The sequence below is a fragment of the Triturus cristatus genome, chromosome 3_1 (assembly GCF_964204655.1).
Source record: "Triturus cristatus chromosome 3_1, aTriCri1.1, whole genome shotgun sequence".
Taxonomy (NCBI): domain Eukaryota; kingdom Metazoa; phylum Chordata; class Amphibia; order Caudata; family Salamandridae; genus Triturus; species Triturus cristatus.
In genome coordinates, this window is record NC_140583.1 from 891,459,984 (window position 1) to 891,475,454 (window position 15,471).

Genomic DNA, 15,471 nt, shown 5'->3' on the forward strand with positions numbered 1-15,471 from the left:
TCTCTTCATTCACCACCGGGCAGACTCCCCCTGGCTCCTGGAATTCCCCAGCCCTCTCAGCTCCTGTCAATTACAAGCCAGACATGCAATTCACATCATGTAGGCAGACACACAGCACACAGAAATGCCAACTTCTAAAAGTGGCATTTCTAAAATAACCACAATAAATCTGCGCACACTATCACGCAGCATTTATTCTCACAAGTTCGCATATACTAAACTTGACCCTGTACACCTCTCATACCAGGAATTACCATGGACACACATATCCCCCATGCATTCCTATGGGAGGGCAGGCCAATCTCACCACACACACTCAGAGCGCGCACACACTTTACACTGGACCACAGTGTTAAAGTGCGCAGAGGTCTAAAATCACTACCACCATGTCAGAGCTTAAGGCAAAAAGTTCAGAGGTGAACCTGCCAAAAAGGGCCAAGTCCAACACCTGATATGTTAATATCTGGCATGAAAGAAACAATGGTTAAATAGGGAAAAAGGCAGCAACTTCCCTCAATACTACTATTTGAAGGAACACATGGAAAATGATAAAACAATGTGTCCATAAATGTATGAAGAAAGTGAGCATGCGAGGAGATTGCTAGCATTGGCATCTGAAGCCACAATTAATCAGAATCACATTAATCTCACATGCAACCCAGCAAGTAGGCAGATATTTAAGGATAAACAGGGAATAAGGGACATTTTCCTTCAGCACTATGAAGTGCCTTATCAAACCCTGGACAACATCTCTGCGCAGCAAATTACTGATTATTTGGAAGACATCCACAGATACACGGAAAACACAGATCCCAAATTAACTTTGGAACGCATACAGGAGCTTCTGAGACCTATGGCTGAAAAAGAATTATTGTCCACATTACAGAACTTAAACAATTGAAAACTTTCTGGTAATGATTGGCTGCCATCAGAATTTTATAATATATATGTTGCACAATTGAAATAAATACTAAACAAATTATATAATGAAAGTGGCATACTGGCTCCATGCCTGACTCCCTCTCTGATGGCACTGTAGTACGAATCCTTAAAAAAGATAAGAACCCTGAGTAGCTGGGATTGTAAACACTGGTCAATCTTTTACATGTGAGAACAGTCGGCAAATTTTCTCCCAACCCACGTTACAGATGCAGCACAGAATTTGGTTCATTCAGATCAACACAGCTTTCTACCCAATAGGTAGATCCAATTAGTAGAAGTCATTGATTATTTTTCATCAAACCATTATGAAACTACTTGTATTGTAGATGCAGAAAAAGGCGTTTGATCTGCTAAATTAGAATACAATTGCCATCCTTCAAGAATTTGGTTTTCCTTGCCAATTTGCACAAATCCTGCATAAACTGTACTAAAAAGCTACTGCTAGAATAATAATCAACCAGGTGCAGGATGGGAATATCCAGGTTGCAAGAGGAACGCACCAGACGTGCCCTATGTCCCTGGTGCTTTCTGCACTATGTATAGAGCTTAGCACAATTAAAATCACTGGTGCTTTCTGCACTATTTATACAGATCTGTAGAATAAAAATTCAGTCAGACAACAGATAATGCTCACCTATTTCACGTATGACCACATTTAAAGCTGTACGCGGACGACTTGATTTTACATCTAAATGGTGGTAAACAATCCATTACTTATGATTTAGACTTGATAAGGAATTCTCAAATATTAGAAGCTACAAGATTATTAAAGAAAGAAACTGTTTTATTCAATGTTTCTATTGAATGACTGCCAGAAACCTTGAGGGCAAATTATGTCCAAAATCATGCAATAAGATACTGGAGTATGCTATTCCAATTTATTTAACTTAAATATACTTCACTGATAAATAAAATTAAGAATCTATTTTCTAAATGCAAAAAGAACAATTGATGGACAGAATGCAGAACAATGTCATACATTAACCCCAGTAGAGAGATCTGGGCCTAAGTCCATCGTTTTTTTTGCTCACCATGCCATTCCAGTTTGGACCCACCCATATGCAAATAAGTCTTGACCCTGCGCCCAATGGGAACAGTCCAGCCCGAACTGCCAAGCCAGGTCCTCCCTGGACTGGAAACAAGCATTCTAGAACCGGTTTCAGCCTGGATAGCTTGACTCCAGTGGCATGGAGAGCACGGGACCAACGTCTGGGCATACCCATCCCACTCGAGGTGACAAATGCAAAAAGAACAATTGATGGACAGAATGCACAACAATGTCATACATTCACCCCAATACTGGGCCTAAAACCATCGTTTTTTTGCTCACCATGCCATTCCAGTTTGGAATTTGTTTACGTAGCACTTTTCACCCTAAGTGGTGGTATGGGTATGCCCAGACGTGGGTCCCTTGCTCATTGCGCCACTGGATTCAAGCTAGCCTGTCTGATGAAGGGTAATACCCAGAAACCAGTCCCAGGATGCTTGTTTCTGGTCCAGTGAAGACATGGCTTGGCAGTTCGGTCTGGACTGTTCCCATGAGGCACAGGGTCAAGACGGATTTGCATATCGCTGGGTCTAAACTGGGGTTGCATGGTGAGCAAAAGAACGATGGATTTAACCCAGATCACTTGACTGGGGGGAATGTATGTTTTATTCATCATTTGTTTGAGTAGCTATTTTCTACATGGCAAGCTCCCTCCTACGATTGTAGAACACATAGCATTAATTAAAATAGCTATTCTTCCTCTTTTTATCTTTTTAAAAAAAAAATTCTTAAAGTTTTTATTATTTTCTGTGTAAACAAACCAACAAGACACTTGTTTTAAAATCCATAAGCAAACCCCAGTCCTGCACTGTGCCGCGTAGCCGGCAGTAATCCCCGAGCCCTCTACCCCAGGAACCGCCACATCAGTCTGAGTCAGAGGAATCATCATGTGACAATGGTGGAGGGGCACATATGTCTCCTCTGAATTTATTCCATGCCCCCCATACCTTGTCCCACTTGCGGGGGCACCCCCGCCTGATAAACACTGAGCGTTCAGCAAACATTGCTGCATCCATGTCCCTTCCCCATGCGGTCAGTGTTGGTCCCCTCTCCGCCCCCCATTTTTGGGCTGTGTTCCTTTTAGCCGTCATTATCCCCAGCGTCACCCAGCTCTGCGCCTGATGATTGAGATCATTAGGCTCCCACACATTTAACAAACAGCGCCGGGGTTCAGGCACCAACGATACTCCGCACACCTGCGACATTGTCCGCATCACTCGTCTCCAGAAGTCTTGGATGACCGGGCAAATCCCAAATGGTGTGGTAAAAGGTCCCTTCCTCCCCACAACCACGCAAACAGAAGGGGTGTAGTGCTCTACCAATCTTGTGCAATAACTGTCTGGTGTAATACGAGCGGTGCAGGATTCGAAGCTGCACCAGCCGCAGCCTTGAGGGTATACCCGCCTCTCGCGGCGAGGCCAGCGCCTCGCGCCATTCCGGGTCATCAAATTCACCGACCTCCTCTGCCCACCGCTCCCGCAGGGGCCCCATGGGGTCCGGCAGGTTATTAATAAGCTTGCGGTACGTGAAGGACGTAGCCTTCTTGGGCATGTATTCCGTCAGTAACCTGTCTTCCAACGGGGATGACTTCGGAACCTCCTCACCGGGTGCCAGGTGTGCCATCAGGGCATGTTTAATCTGAGTGTATCTGAACCACTCCGAAGGAGCGAGCTCATATTGCTGTTGCAATCGTGTGAACTGGACGACCGCCCCCTTGTGCCACACGTCACCTACCACCGAAATGACAATGGTGTCCCAAGCATCGAATCCTTTACTGCCCTTCAACCGTCCCAATTGCTTAGCATCCCAGAGAGGTGTGAGTTGAGTCAGAAGCCCCCGCCACCCGAGTTTGGCCTGCGCCGGGTGCCAGATGGACACAGTCTGTCGCAGAGGGCCGATCAACTTCGAGGCCAATCTTCCATCGTATAAAGGTGACAGCATTCCCCTCTCACCCAGTATGTCTCTGTCCACCTTAAATGCCGGGCCAGACTGTGGCGCATGGAGCCACTGGTTAATTACCTTCAGCTGCGCTGCCCAATAGTAGAGCTGGATATCCGGGAGCGTAATTCCCCTGTCTTACCACCCGCGAACTAGTTTAGATTGCGCAATGCGCGCCGGCTTGTTACCCCACAGCAGGCTAGAGACTTGCGTTGCTATCGCGCGGAAGTAGGCCGGAGGCACCGGATACGGCGTGTTTTCTAGCACATATTAGAAACGTGGCAGAGCCATCATTTTGAAGAGCGCCGCTCTCCCCAGCAGGGTCAGCGGCAGCGCTCCCCAATGATGCACATCCCGCTTGAGGCGGTCCATCGGAGGGCCTAAATTGCGCCGAAAGAACTCCGCCGGATCCAACGTAATATACACCCCGAGATATTTAAACGAACCGTCTGCCACCTGGAGCGGATAGCCCGCCGGCAACCGCGGGGGAGGGCCACGCAGTACAAATAGGTCCGATTTAGACCAATTTATCGTATATCCGGACGCCCTGCCGAAAATCTCGCAGATGTTAAGTAACGCAAATATAGAGCGTTTAGGGGAGGACAGATACAATAACACGTCATCCACGTATAGGGAGACGCGGTCCTCCCAGCCGTCCGACCACCGGAGGCCCTGTATCATGGGCTCCCAGCGTATCCAAGCCGCGAGCGGCTCGAGCACTAAGGCGAAGAGCAGTGGCGACAGGGGGCAGCCCTGGCGCGTGCCTCGCATCAGGGGGAAGTCCTCCGACATATGCCCGTTGGTCGTGACATGAGCCAGTGGGTTCGTGTATAGGAGTCTGACCCAGGCACAGAATTTGGGCCCGAAGCCCAGACGCAACAATACCGCAAAAAGAAAGGGCCACTCAACCATGTCGAACGCCATACGCGCATCCAGAGAGAGAAGCACCGCCGGTTCCCGCACGTGCCCCGCCCGGGCCAGCACCCCGTGCAGGCGCCTCAGATTGTGGGACGTACTTCTGCCGGGCATAAAGCCGGACTGATCTGGGTGCACAATTTCAGACAGGTGCGGCGTCAGCCTGATGGCCAGCAGCTTAGCGAGGATCTTGGCCTCCGCATTGATCAGTGATATGGGACGGTAAGAGGTACATTGATCAGCAGGTTTACCTGGTTTTGGAATCACCACAATGGTGGCCGTGCGCTGATCTAACGGAAGCTCGCCCGCCCGCAAGCTGTGAGTAAACATATTTAGCAAGTGTGGGGCCAGCGTCTCGGACAGCCTCTGGTATAGCTCAACCGGTATGCCGTTGGGCCCCAAAGCCTTACCGGGCTGCAACGAGCCAATAGCCGCCCGGAGCTCCTCCACCGTGGTTCAGCCTCCAGGGCCTCCCGAGACACCGGGGAGAGTGTGGGCATCTGAAGGTCTTTGATGTATGTTAGCGCCTCCTCCACCGTCATGGAGGAAGCGGAAGTATAAACCCTCCGATAGTGCCCCGCCAGGGCACGCACTATGGCGCGCGGGTCGGACGTTTTCTGCCCCTCAGCAGTGCCAAGTTGCGCAATCAACCGGGCGCCATTGTCGCGTCGGTCAAGCCACACCAGCAACTTCCCCGTTTTATCCCCCACGTCGTAAACTGTGTGCCGCGTCGGGCCTCCAAGCGTTGTCTGGTGCGCTCTGCGAGGTGCTCCCTGTACTTAATCTGCGCCAAGCGCAGGTCGTGGGAGGCCGCGGGGGACGGGTCCCGGGCCTGGCGAGCCTCCGCCGCATGAAGCACAAGCTCCAGTGACTTCAGCTCGGACTGTTGTCCGCGCTTGTGCTCCGCAATGGAGGCCATAGCCTGCCCCCGAGAGACCGTTTTGTACGCCTCCCAAAGGACAGTAGGGGAAGCCACCGAGGCGGTATTTTCCTGGAAGTAGAGGCTCGTCGCCTTCGCTATGGACTTATTAATCTCGGGGAGCCGTAGGCAACTGGGACGCAACGGGTAGATGCGACGACGCATCAAGTGATAGCTTGTGTAGTGCAAGAGTATCGGGGAATGATCAGATATGCCTCTCGGTCTGATTTCTATACTGTCAATATTTTGAAGGCAACCAGTCGATCCCAGGAAGTAGTCTATACGAGTCAAACTATTGTGTACCCCAGAATGATACGTGAATTGCTTCGCCGCCGGGTGATGCAACCGCCACAAATCCGTCAGCCCGATAGCCTCTACAAAACTCTCAAGGCGCGATTCTCCCCCGCCCCTCGTCCGTGGAGGACAGCGATCATTGAGGTCATTCATAACCGCATAAAAGTCACCACCCAGTATCACCTCCCCCTCCGGTAGAGCCAGCAGGAAGTCACTGAGCGCCGGGAACGCCACAGCGTGCAGTGCAGGTGGAATATAAATAGATACAATGTTAAGGGGACGCCCCTCCCATTGGGTATGGACCGCCGCAAATCGCCCCGACCCCTCAGTGTGAACGCTGTGCACAATTAGAAGGGACTGTCGGCGCACCAATATCCCCACCCCCCGAGATCCGGAAGTAAATTCAGAGTGTGCCACCATCTTATACCCCCATCTGTCCAGTGCTTTACTAGCGGTGCCAACCAGGTGGGTTTCCTGGAGCAGGACCACCGTTGGGGCGCACCTCTTAATACTATGCAGTACCAGGCCCCGTTTGATTTTGTCGCCTAAGCCCCGCACATTCCACGTGAGCATTGAGAGAGGCCGCACTGGGGTCAGACTGGTCTCAGACTGTGTTTCGCGCACCAACCCGGACATTACGGTGGTTGGGGCGAAAGGCCATGAACCATGCGAATGTACTGATGTGGGACATGTGCAGTGTAGTGAAGGCGTGCATTGTGTGTCTCAAGTGTCATTGCCACCAAGAACCAAAACCTGCGAAAAAAAACAGTAAAACAATCCCCAACCCCCATCCCCCCTCCCTGCCTCCCTGCCATACGGACCTGGAACTGCCCGCCACCCCAACTCAGCAGAGTGCTCAAACCCCTTAACCCCGAACAGTACTTGCTTGTAAAGGAGCTGGAGGTCCGAGGAAGACCAGTACCTCCCCTGTCCCAAGGTCCCATAGGCTATACAGTTAAGCAACGTGAAGTAGGCCACTCCAGTGTCAGTGGGTCTCTGAGTTCGCTACAGTTCGGCAGATCCCTCCTCCACCTCACCCGTCCGCCGTTTTTGACCATCAGGATCCTCAGAGCCCCCAGACTGTCTCCTCCTCCGGTCCGAGCGTCCGGTACCCATGACGTGCTGCCATCCCTCAAGCCAGTCAAGAGCCTCCTCCGGCGTGTCGAAGAATCTCGTAGTCCCATCTGCCACCACTCGGAGCCGCGCCGGGAAAAGCATAGCAAAGGGGAGCTCACGGGCACGAAGCTTCTTTTTGACTTCCAGGAAGCTCCTCCACTGCGCCGCCACCGCTGCCATGTAATCCGGGAAGAAGGACACTGTGGATTTCTGGAGACGGATGGGCGGCGCCACCCGCGCCGCCTGGAGAATGGCATCTCTGTCGCGAAAGTTGAACAAGCGAGCCAGGACCGGGCTCGGAGGCGCACCCACCTTCGGCCGGCCACCAGGTACCCTATGGGCGCGTTCCACCGAGAAAAAGGCCGAGAGACCCCTGGGCTGCAGTTTGGACTTCATCAGATCCTCCACGTATAGGTCCATGGCAGGGTGCCCCTCACTTTCGGAAATCCCAGTTATGCGCACATTATTGCGCCGGGAGCGCCCTTCTTGGTCGTCCAACCTGGCCGCCATGCGTTTGTTCTCCGCTTCCAGCTGCGATACCTTCTGTAGGAGATAGCTGGAATCTTTCGTTAAGGTGGCCGTCACTTGCTCCACATCCGTGACCCTGGCTGACATTTTCCGCACGGAGAAGGGACACGTCCGACAAAATCGAGCCCACGGTGGACTGCACTTGCGTCAGAGCAGCCATGATGTCTTCCAGTGTCACTTTCGGCGTCTCCGGTTCGGCTGCCGCCCGCTCGGTTCGTCCACCGCGGTCCGGCAGCGAGGAAGAGTCTTTGCTGTAGGCAAACTTGTCCAGCTTGCCCTGCTGGCTCGCCCGGGCCCCCGTCCCGCTCATGGCCGCGTTGGGCTATGCCATCAGAGGTGTGCCCCGTCCACCACCAGCCAGCCGTCGCAACGGGGAGCCCCGACCGGGCGCCAAGAGCACCAGGCCAGCACAGGAGCCGGCCACCACCACTGGGCACACCCTCGGGCGCAGCTTGATGATCCAGGGGCAACTCCCAAAGCAGCTCGGGGCCCAGCACTGAGCGGATCTGCAGCCCGCAGCTCACCCCGCCAGGCTCAGCAGAAGGGGGCCACCTCATGAAGACCCACCATAGGCCGCAGGCAGCACCATCAGCCGGTCCCCAGGGTCAGCAGCAGCGCCGGTGATCGGAGCACACCAGAGCACGTCTCAGGCCGAAGTTTCTGTGGGGCCGTCCGCCCCACCGCCGCCCGGACCTCGTCCTCCCCGGGTCCGCCGATGCGCCGTGTGCTGGGGGAAATCCGAGCGGGGCGCGAGCAGCGTGCGACAGCGCCAGGCCCGCCTCGAGTCGCCAGCCTGCTCGGAGCGGTCCGGATCCTCCGCGCCTTACTCGGGACACTCCACTAACCCGAGGTCCCGGTCTCCGGCACTAGGGTAGGCCGCAACCTTCCAGGCCGCGCCAAGTGCGTTCCGGGCCACGGAGGGACCCAGGAGTGGGAGCAGGCGAGGTCGCTTCGCCTCTGCTCCCCGTTTCTCGACCTTGGGACTGGAAAGAGCCACGGATAAGCAGGCGGATGCGCGGGGAGTCGGCCTTACCCTCGGAGCTCGATTAAGCTGCGGCCATCTTGCTTGGCAGCAAGCCACGCCCCCGCTCTTTTTATCTTTTTATTCACCGCTCCTTCTCCCACATTGTTGCAAAGTCCTGGAACGATCTACCCCTCCAGCTCCGTACAGCCCCCTAGCTGGCAGATTTCAGAAAGAGACTCAAGACCTGGCTCTTTGACAGAGACACAGCGCCCTCATACCCCTAGGGGTGACAGTGTTGCACTTTACAAATGCTGATTTATTGATTTATTTGCCAATTTGCCCTTCATATTACATACATTTTCTCCCAAATTGAGAAATTAATATCTAATTTCATAATGGGTGGGGCAATGACCTTGGGTTATAGTTTATAGCTAGCAGCTAAATAAAGAATATGGTGGATTAGCCCTGTAGGATCTTGGATTTTACTATTTTGCAGACTTGAAATATTTTCTAACTAGATGGAGTAGCAATATGTGCAGTCATCTATACGACAGCACAATTTTAGGTTTGATGTGTCAGGAAAAAATCTTTAGTTATCAACATTCATAAAGTCTCCAAAATGTCCTAAATAGATTAGGAATTCAAATGATTTTCCTTCTTAAAAAAATATTATTTAGCTATTATAAGATCTGTGAAACACCATGAATTTATATCTCTGTGAAAATATTTTAATTTTGGCCTGAATTTGGAATTCGGAAAAATTAAGAAATGGGAAGAATTAGGTTGCAATTATGTCTCAAATTTTCTAGTGAACAAATCTCTGAAAGCATGGGGACAAATACAGGAACAGTGTAATAATTATTAATCCCTGCCTGTATTTTTTTACTTTTCACCAGATTAAACATTTTTTAATCTTAATTTAAAAAATGTTCAGATCCTCCAATCTCTAATTCTGAAAACTCTATCTGTAGATTTAAAAAAAAAAAGTTTAGTAAATGGAACATAATTAGTCAATAAAATTCACACATTAGTACATTTACAGACCCATATAATAAATAGGAAAAAGAGATAGGGGTTCCAATAGCTAGCCTCATACGGTTAATGGTCTCTTAAATTAATTATTAATTGTTCTGGGAGGCAGACAAATGAATTTTTAAACAAGATTGATGATTTTTTATAAGCCTAAGACTCCCAATAAGTATTATAGCAGGCGTCCGCGCCTGTACGCAAAATCTTCAAAACAGCTCCAATGATATAAACTAGAGATAGCATGACATCGTGAACAAGGCTCAGAGTGAGCTGAAACGTGTAGAGGTGATGCCTGTGATATGCGAGCATTTGAATAAACACTTATGTTGCACTGCGTGGAGTGCAGCATATATATATATATATCTCGCTCCTACTTCTGTCTTTCTGTCTTCTCTCCCTTCACTCGCGGTCGGGTGCTGTGCAGCACGGAGACAGACACCGTGCATTTAATTAAGGCTCCGGGTAAAAAGAAAATGTACCTGCACTCGTGGGAACAGTTAAACCCCAAGCTTTATTGGGTCAAAACAAACACAACAAGACGTGTTTCGGCAACCGCCTTTGTCAGTAGTGGCAGGCACCAGTTCAAAGCAAAATTTAAATACCATGACTAATGGACATCAACAAAGGACACCGGACTTGCTTCAGTCACTCGGTGTCTGCCATCTTTAAACATGCAAATTCACAATCAGGTGTAAGCGCAAATCCGCTCTATATGAGCAATCCCACCAACATTACTACATACCAATATGTTCTCAATGACGTCATTGAATGTAGAATGTAAGAATTAATCTTGAAAATATGCAGTCCTGAATGGGCATTACAGGTTCACATTCTAGCCCACAGATGGGCAAAACCCACATGACCAAAATCAGTCTCTTTCGCTTCCAATAGCATATCTTATATTTAGGGTACTTTCAATATACTACCCTGAATGGGTCCTGACACATGGATTCAAGATTCTACTTTTTCACAATTACACCAACTCATCATACTACTTGATGTCACAAAGAAACAAAACTCCCCATTATGCAGCAGTTCGCACATTCTACTACCCAATTCCTATAAGTGGATTGCCATTTCCTCCCCGCTATTTAAACCATTCGGCACTTTTGTCTGGTTGTCAATGATATGCCTGGACTCCAATCTGCGGAGCTGCAGTTGCCTATCTCCTCCTCTCACATTCGGAGGTACATGATCCATACAAAAGAATCGCAACAGATCCCTGTTGCTTTGATGGTATGCCTCAAAGTGCAGAGCCACTGGATATGTAACATCCCTATTAGCAATGGCTCTAAGATGCTCCAAAATGCATACCTTTGTCTGATGTATGGTACTGCCAATGTATCTCAACCCACATGGACATACCAAACAGTACACCGTGTAGCTTGTGCGACAATTCATGAATTTTTGGATTCTTTTGGTTTTTCTAGACCTGGCACCTCATAGGTTAGAACCTTGTTACTATTTTTACATGCCCTACACTTCGAACTGTTCGGTATGTCCGTGTTGCTTGAGATACATTGGCAGTACCATACATCAGATGAAGGTACGCATTTTAGAGCATCTTAGAGCCATTGCTAATAGGTGTCTGTGGCTCATCTATTTCCCCTCCCCACAATAGCTCTGATCATCCTTCGGATAGGGTCATATGTTAAGAAATGTTCTTCTGGGAACTGTAAATCTGATACCATGTCATCCTGCGTGAAGAATCTCCAGCTCAGGGTGTCAAACACTTTATCAAGATTAATGGACAACACAACAGCAGCCACATTGTCTATTTCAGGCGTTTCCTCTAACACCTTATAGGTGTCTTATGTTTGTCGATGTGCTTCTGCCCAGGTTAATCCCAGATTGGTGTGGTTGAATGAGTCCTTTCATCAAGGGCAAAAGTTGGTTGGCCAATACCTTGCGCAGTATTTTATAATCTGTATTTAAAAGTGACATATATAAGGACCTGTCAATGGGGTCCCTGCGCGGTTTTGTGATTGACACCAATATGGCCTCACGCTTGGGTGGTGGCAGGGTGTTCTCACTAAGCACCGCTGCATAAAGCTTAGCAAGGTGTGGGGTCAAGATGCCTGAGTAGGCCTGGAAGAACTTGATAAGTGAGCCATCTGTCCCTGGGGTCTTACCCCAGGCTAATTCTTTAATCGCTGCTCAGATTTTGGGCACTGTTATCTCCACGCACAATAGTTCCCTGTCTATAGCAGAAACCCTTTGCAAGGCACCTCCTTGTAGGTACGCCTACGACCTGGGTGGATCCTGCTCACATTACCTGTAGAGGGACTCGTGATGGGTGAAAAACACATCGTTGATGACAGCCTGGAAGGTGTGCATAATGCCCTGTGCATCCCTAAGCAGAGATATAGTAGAGTCCCCATGGTAGAGCCTAGCTAGCCTGGACAACAACCTGCCTGCATTATTGCCCTCTGCATGATGGCGCCTAAGGTATACTGTTTAAGCAGGCAATGCAGCCATTCAACTAGTGTCGTGTGGCAGTCCCTAGTAGCAGATAGGCATTCTGCTATTGTGTAGCCTAGGATCTCTGCCTGTTTAAGGTCCCTGAGATCCCTGTTAAGGACCGTCAATTTCCGTTCTAGGGTTTTACGGCTGCCCACTGGTGCACTGGTGCAGTGGCCCCTCACTAACATCTTAAAAGCTTCCCACTCCACTAATGTCGAGGTGGCCGTGCTAGTGTTGTCTTACTTTACTATTACCTCTCGCAGACCCTCTCTAAATGCATAGTCTTCCAGTGCAGCTCTCTGTAAACACCACGTCGGGGCGGGGGGCAGGGGCATGCCACAAGTCAGGCTTATCAATAGTGGGTTGTGATAGGATATCGTCCATCCTAGGTATTCTGGACTGATGAATGTCAGATTATTCTTCCTAAAGGCAAGCATGAGGCCCAGGCGCACGTGTAGGTCATGTGCTGGTAAGTAATTCACGTGTGTGGGGATCTGCAATGCGCCAGACATCCAACCACCCCTAGTCTTCTACCCATTTGAAGAGCCTTTGTGCTAGTTTAGTTTGCACTGTGTGCGACAGAGGAGGTAATGTGTCATCTAATGCCATGTCCAACACGCAATTCGTATCCCCGCCCACAATGACAAGTGCGTCTAGTACCGGGGATAGGTGCGGTGCATGGACAGTACGTCAAAGAACCTCTGCTGTTCAACATTGGAGGCATACACTCCCCCAAGGTGAAGGTCCTCCCAACTAGGTTACCAGTTATTAACATATATCTACCTGCGGTGTCAATATCATCTGAGATGAGTTCAAATGGTACACCATGCCTGATCCAAATTAGGACCCCTCTGGCAAAAGAGGAGTAGTTTGTTGTGTATATCTGCCCTCTCCATTTCCCTCGAAGCTTGTCAGTTTCTGATTGTGTGAGGTCAATTTCCTGCACAAACACTATTTGTACCCCTCTCCTCAACAGATATGAATGCATTTTGTACAGTTTGAGGGCCGAACCCATGCCCCTGATGTTCCAAGTCAGAAGGGTGTAAGCAGAGCTGCGCATCATGGGTATGGTATGTAGTGACCTCTTGCCAGTCTCAGTCCCCTGAGTGTTATTTGCTGCCCACAGCCCCTGGTGGCCACCTCCCCTGACATACAGAATAACCTGTGTTAGATGACTGTGGGCCTGAAAAAACAAAGAAAAAACATTCTCAACTCCCACATCCCATCGCCAACAGTAACCATCCAGTCGCACACCAATGTGATCTATAATGAATATGTGCTCAAGCTACTCCTCTCCATTCTAATGGAAGGTGTAGGCGGTTACCAGTTCTCAGTTCCAGTAGGCTCGGCTCTGCCCATCCAGCCGAACACAAGTTATAACAGTCAATATAATCCCAGCCATTCCCGGGTCTAAGCAAGTCAAGGTTCACCAACATTCAGTCTACAAATCATCTGCCATTTGAGGGGGGATACCTGGCAAATTGTCTGTGGCAGACATCTGGGTTTAGAGTCTGAACCCTCGGCAGAGTTCTCCAACCCCGCCCCCTCCAAGCTGGGGGGCTGGGCTCGTCTACCCAAACGCATTGCCGCATTCAGCACCGCCTCCTTGCTCCGCTTCTGTTCCCTGAAAGGCTTGTTATACCTCCCTGGTGGGTGCCTGCATTTTGGCTTCCTCTACAAGGATGGGTATCCTCCTCCCACCTCAGCCCTGTATCCTGAAGAGATGAGCTTGACCATGGTGGAGGACTTTTCAGCCTGGCCGGTTCCAGCAATATTTACTGCAAGCCTTCGTCCATTTGAACTCTGCAAAGGACGCCTTCATCTTCTGGACTGTTTGGGTATAGTCTAGGGGGATCAGGGTTTTCTGGTTGACAACTGTAAAGGTACCTGTCTGCTTTGCCTTTTACAGTATCAAATCTCTGTCCTTGAAATACAGGAGGCGCACCACCACAGGTAGCGGCACCGCCCCTGGGGGAAGTCACCTACCCTGGGCACTCTCTCCACTGCAAAGAACGTCCTGAGATGCCATCAGCTTTCTCAGCCAGTTCTCAAAGTATTGCACCATGTCCCTACCCTCCTCTCCTTCGGAAAGGCCCACCACCCTTATATAATACCTTCTACTGCAGTTTTCTGTGTCATCTATCCTGACCTCCAGGACACCTATTGCTTCTCTAAGGACCTTCGTTTCCTTATCCAGGCCATACACCGAGCAAGGTCACACAGCGTAGTTTTCGCCGTGCGCACCTTATCCACCAACTTCAATTGGTTGTCTGTCAGCAATCCAAGGTTGACTACAATGGTGCTGATTTTACTCTCAAGTACTTCACGGGTGGTGGTAATGGCTTTGAGTACCTTGTCAGATCAGTTGTCTCTGCCACAGGTTGCTTCCCCCGGGTAGCCCCAGGTATTGCAGCCATTGGCACTTTCAGTTGTAGCGATCTATGGTGGTGCTTGGAGCTCATGGGGGCACCCAAGAAATTATTGCACAGAGCCAGAACTCCTGCTGGCAGCCCAACCCCCAGGGCTGTGGGGCACGCCCAGCAGTGCATGTAGGATCAACACTGTACTGAAGTGTTGCACTGCATGAGGGTAGGGGAGGGGCACAGCGAGAAGGTCACCAGCCATCTCCAAGGCCCATATTCACTGCTGAGCAGAGTGTTTCCATCATCGCACTCCGTGGTCTGAGTCTCTGCTGCCTCCATTCCTTTCACTGAGTCTTCACTGCCTCCCTGCGCTGCACAGCAGGCCTCATGGTCTCGCCCTGGTTGTGCTCATTTCACCCAGCATGGTTCCTCCACTAGACGCCGCTCCTCAAGCACTCACTGCTGGTGCCTCTACTTGCAGCCAGTCCCCGCAACAGTCGAGGATCCGTGCTGCACCTCTTCATTGGGGCAGGGCCAGCTGACCACTGATGCCTCCCTGTTGCTGCGAAGCCCCAGTGCTCGATGCCGCCATCTTGATATCGTCCACAGCCGGATATCAATGCGGAGCGCTGTGGTCACAGGCGGCTTGTCCGATATTCCTGCAGAAGTCCCTTGGATCTCAGGCCTCTCCGGCGGGGATGGTGCCAAACTATGGGCCGAAGGGGGGCCCGATTCAGGAAACATGTTGAGCGGCCAGGCGGGACCTCAGAGCAGCGCAACTTCACTCCATAGCTGTCAGGCCACACCCCATGTCTGAGCCCTATAGAATACCCACTTCGCTAATAGGTTAGTTAGCGGGAAGCAAAGATTTAAATTCATAGCATGGTTTCTAATACAGCAAACATGTTATCTAAAAGTATGCAAACATTTGTAGAGTGGTATGAGGACACTG

At 50.2% G+C, this 15,471-nt stretch overlaps 1 protein-coding gene across 1 annotated transcript in view; it reads right to left on the reverse strand.

Annotated features, from left to right (window-relative positions):
* The window catches only part of LOC146861242 (sodium channel protein type 2 subunit alpha-like), a 784,117-nt gene that overhangs the window by 189,059 nt on the left and 579,587 nt on the right, over positions 1 to 15,471 (reverse strand). The gene's annotated exons all lie outside the window — the stretch shown is intronic.